Genomic DNA, 5,000 nt, shown 5'->3' with positions numbered 1-5,000 from the left:
ACGCCTCCGAAAACCCCGCTCGACCCACCCCACCCCGCGTCTCCCCCCCACGACACGGCGCACCCCCCAACGACGACGCCCTGCACCCCACCTCGAAAAACCCCGCTCCCTCCATACCACCCCACCACGCCTCCGAAAACCCCGCTCGACCCACCCCACCTCGCGTCAGCCCCCCATGACACGGCACACCCCCCACACCCCACCGCACCCCCCCACGACGCGGCGCATATCCCCCCCCCCCCGCACCCCACCTCGAAAAACCCCACTCGACCCACCCAACCCCGCGTCACTCCCCCAGGACACGGCGCACCCCCCCACCCCACCGCACCCCCCCACGACGCGGCGCATATCCCCCCCCGCCCCCGCACCCCACCTCAAAAAACCACGCTCGACCCACCCCACCCCGCGTCACCCCCCCACGACACGGCGCACCCCCCCACCCCACCGCACCCCCCCACGACGCCCCCCCCGCACCCCACCTCGAAAAACCCCGCTCCCTCCACGCCACACCACCACGCCTCCGAAAACCCCGCTCGACCCACCCCACCCCGCGTCTCCCCCCCACGACACGGCGCACCCCCCCACGACGCCCCCCCGCACCCCACCTCGAAAAACCGCGCTCCCTCCACAGCACCCCACCTCTCCTCCAAAAACCCCGCTCGACCACCCCCACCCCGCGTCACCCCCCACGACGCCCCCCCGCACCCCACCTCGAAAAACCCCGCTCCCTCCACAGCACCCCACCTCTCCTCCAAAAACCCCGCTTGACCACCCCAACCCCGCGTCACTCCCCCACGACACGGCGCACCCCCCCACCCCACCCCACCTCGAAAAACCCCGCGTCACCCCCCACGACGCCCCCGCACACCCCACCTCGAAAAACCCCGCTTGACCACCCCAACCCCGCGTCACTCCCCCATGACACGGCGCACCCCCCCACGACGCCCCCCCCGCACCCCACCTCGAAAAACCCCGCTCCCTCCACACCACCCCGCCACGCCTCCAAAAAACCGCGCTCGACCCACCGCACCCCGCGTCACGGCGCACCCCCCACCCCACCGCACCCCCCCACGACGCCCCCCCCCCACCCCACCTCGAAAAACCGCGCTCCATCCACAGCACCCCACCTCTCCTCCAAAAACCCTGCTCGACCAACCCCACCCCGCGTCTCCCCCCCACGACACGGCGCACCCCCCCACGACGCCCCCCGCACCCCACCTCGAAAAACCGCGCTCCCTCCACAGTACCCCACCTCTCCTCCAAAAACCCCGCTCGACCACCCCCACCCCGCGTCACCCCCCACGACGCCCCCCCGCACCCCACCTCGAAAAACCCCGCTCCCTCCACAGCACCCCACCTCTCCTCCAAAAACCCCGCTTGACCACCCCAACCCCGCGTCACTCCCCCACGACACGGCGCACCCCCCCACCCCACCCCACCTCGAAAAACCCCGCGTCACCCCCCACGACGCCCCCCCGCACCCCACCTCGAAAAACCCCGCTCCCTCCATAGCACCCCACCTCTCCTCCAAAAACCCCGCTTGACCACCCCAACCCCGCGTCACTCCCCCACGACACGGCGCACCCCCCCACCCCACCCCACCTCGAAAAACCCCGCGTCACCCCCCACGACGCCCCCCCGCACCCCACCTCGAAAAACCCCGCTCCCTCCATAGCACCCCACCTCTCCTCCAAAAACCCCGCTTGACCACCCCAACCCCGCGTCACTCCCCCATGACACGGCGCACCCCCCCACGACGCCCCCCCCGCACCCCACCTCGAAAAACCCCGCTCCCTCCACACCACCCCGCCACGCCTCCAAAAAACCGCGCTCGACCCACCCCACCCCGCGTCACGGCGCACCCCCCACCCCACCGCACCCCCCCACGACGCCCCCCCCCCCCACCCCACCTCGAAAAACCGCGCTCCATCCACAGCACCCCACCTCTCCTCCAAAAACCCCGCTCGACCAACGCCACCCCGGGTCTCCCCCCCACGACACGGCGCACCCCCCCACGACGCCCCCCCGCACCCCACCTCGAAAAACCGCGCTCCCTCCACAGCACCCCACCTCTCCTCCCAAAACCCCGCTCGACCACCCCCACCCCGCGTCACCCCCCACGACGCCCCCCCGCACCCCACCTCGAAAAACCCCGCTCCCTCCACAGCACCCCACCCCTCCTCCAAAAACCCCGCTTGACCACCCCAACCCCGCGTCACTCCCCCATGACACGGCGCACCCCCCCACGACGCCCCCCCCGCACCCCACCTCGAAAAACCCCGCTCGACCCACCCCACCCCGCGTCACCCCCCCACGACGCCCCCGCGCACCCCACCTCGGAAAACCCGCTGCATCCACACCACCCCACCCCACCTCGAAAAACCCGCTGCATCCACACCACCCCACCCCGCGTCACGGCACACCCCACCGCACCCCCCCTCGACGCGGCGCATCCCCCCCGCACCCCACCTCGAAAAACCCCGCTCCATCCACACGACCCCGCCACGCCTCCAAAAACCCCGCTCGACCCAGCCCACCCCGCGTCACCCCCCCACGACACGGCGCACCCTCCACCCCACTGCACCCCCCGACGACGCGGCGTATCCCCCGCGCACCCCACCTCCAAAAACCCCGCTCGACCCACGGCACGCCACCTCACCCCCCCACGACATGGCACACCCTCCCTCCTAAGAAATCCCGCTCCGCAATGACACGGCACACACACCCCACTGCACACGACCCCCTCCCGCGAGACGGAACCTTCCACCCCCCGACGGACCTCCTCAAGAAACCCCCCCACGACATGGCACCCCCCCGCGACATGGCACACCCTCCCTCCTCAGAAATCCCCGCTCCAACAACCCGCCCGCGCAACATGGCACGCCCTCCCTCCTCGGAAAAACCCCGCTCCACCGAACCCCCCCACAACATGGCACACCCTCCGCTCCCAAAATACCTCGCATCTTGAGGAGGGGGTATCACGTGAGAGCGAGGCAGAGGGAGGGGCCAGGCACGACGTACGCAAAGACAATCGCGACGAGGAGAGGAGGCGCCGCGTCATGGCAAGGCGAGGGGGTTTCCTACCACGATGTCAGCGTTGGAGAGTCGAGACGTGATCCGAGGGGATTTCCATGCCACGGTCTCGAAACAAGCATGCAAAAGGGTGCAACACCAGGACTTCCCGGGAGGTCACCCATCCCAGTACTGTTCTGGCCCAAGCGCGCTTAACTGCGGAGTTCTGATGGGATCCGGTGTATTAGCGCTGGTGTGACCGCACCACAAACACAAAGGAATTCCAAAGAGCTCTTGTATACTCGGAAAGTGGCACGAGAGAGCTCAAGAGCGAGGCATGGCGGCATGCCATGCCGCTCATGCCACGGAGGACGCGACTAAACGCGAACCCTAAACCCCGCGCACATGGAGGCGACGCACAAAAGATTGAATGCCGCCGTCGCGTGCCATTTCTAACACGAAGGGCAAGCATCCACGTGAAGAGCACCCCGTGCACACATAGGCGACGACGTAGAAAAGATCGAGCCGCAGAATACGTGCCACGGAGGACACGCGCCCACGGCATGCCACAAGGCGGTGGGGGAGAGGGGGGCATGCCATTCATACCACGAGGACCCGTGTCCACGCGAGCACTAAACCCCGCGCACATGAGATTCGAGTCATAGGATCCGTGCCATGGACGAACTTGGAATGCCATCGGGTACCCTTGATGGCACCGTGGGCGAGCATCCACGCGAGGAGAACCTCGCGCACATAAAGGCAACGAGGTAGAAAAGATCAAGTCATAGAATCCACGTCGGGGAGGGCGCATGTCCACGCGAAGAAGAGAACCCCACGCACGTGGAGGCGACGCAGAGAAGATTTTTTGTTTTGTTTTGTGAGTCGGGGGTGCAATAGAAGGACGAACCTACCTATTACCCAGCTTTCGCAAGGCCAAACCCTTGAGCCCACGGTTTCGTCAGGCAAGCCCGCTTATTACCGCCTCCTTCTAGTGAAAGCATCGGGAGGATCCGAGTCGTAGAATCCATGCCACGGCGGGCGGACTCGAAATGCCACGCATGCCGACGAGGCGAGACTTGGGCTCGGTCCGCCGTAGAGGACGCCTCTCTAGACTACAATTCGCACGGCAAAGCCGTGCGATTTCCAAGCTGGGCTCTTTCCGGTTCGCTCGCAGCTACTAGGGAAATCCTGGTTAGTTTCTTTTCCTCCGCTTAGTGATATGCTTAAACTCAGCGGGTAGCCTTGCCTGATTTGAGGTCCGAGTTGCGTTTCGGGTCGCCGAGGGCAAGCCCCGGCTCCGAAGAGCCCGATCCGACACGTGCACCCGGGAAGAGGCACCCGCAAACAGCCGCCACCTCGACGAGGAGACGAACCACCCTTGCGGAGCAACGTCACCGCACGGTGCTACCGGTACATTTCAGCCGACCGCGACATCACGTCGGACGCGCGGACGACCAGTTCCACCCCCTCCCCCGAAGAAGGGGAGGGTGTGGGGGAGTTAGGGACGCTCAAGCAGGCATGCCCTTGGACGAGCCGCGGGCGCAAGTTGTGTTCAAAGACTCGATGATTCGCGGAATTCTGCAATTCACACTACGTATCGCATTTCGCTGCGTTCTTCATCGTTGCAAGAGCCAAGATATCCGTTGCTGAGAGTCGTTGCGTTTTGTTTTTCGATCCTCCCGAGGGGAGGAATCTCAGACAAGACAAGGTTTATCAAGTTCCTCCTGCCACCCCCGCGTGCGGGGAGGGGCAAAGGGTTTATCAAGGCGGCGGCGTGCCCGAACGAGCACGACGGAGGGGGATCGCCCCGAGCAAGGGAGAGAGGTCGAAGGCGTCCCTCCTTCCTCCTCCACCCGCACGGTCGCGGGACGACCCCGAAGCATAGCCTCCCCCACTGTCGCCCGACTCCGACGAGGGGAGAGAGGATGCCGACCGCGCCTCCGAGCGCGATCCCTCACGGACATTCCAAGGTTCGCATTGTCCCGACG

At 66.7% G+C, this 5,000-nt stretch overlaps 2 non-coding genes across 2 annotated transcripts; both read right to left on the bottom strand.

Moving 5' to 3' along the window:
* Positions 1-3,160: 3,160 nt before the first annotated feature.
* Positions 3,161-3,279, bottom strand: LOC148021472 (5S ribosomal RNA). Its single transcript, XR_015694520.1, has one exon. It is a non-coding gene; the product is annotated as a 5S ribosomal RNA (ribosomal RNA).
* Positions 3,280-4,514: 1,235 nt separating this feature from the next.
* Positions 4,515-4,667, bottom strand: LOC148021471 (5.8S ribosomal RNA). Its single transcript, XR_015694501.1, has one exon. It is a non-coding gene; the product is annotated as a 5.8S ribosomal RNA (ribosomal RNA).
* Between the last annotated feature and the right edge of the window lie 333 nt (positions 4,668-5,000).

The sequence above is a fragment of the Lygodium microphyllum genome, chromosome 17, assembly GCF_053477565.2.
Source record: "Lygodium microphyllum isolate KBCC chromosome 17, Lygodium_microphyllum_v1.1.10, whole genome shotgun sequence".
NCBI classification, from domain to species: domain Eukaryota; kingdom Viridiplantae; phylum Streptophyta; class Polypodiopsida; order Schizaeales; family Lygodiaceae; genus Lygodium; species Lygodium microphyllum.
The sequence above is the reverse complement of the archived record's forward strand: the minus strand, read 5'-3'. Positions and strand labels throughout refer to the sequence as shown.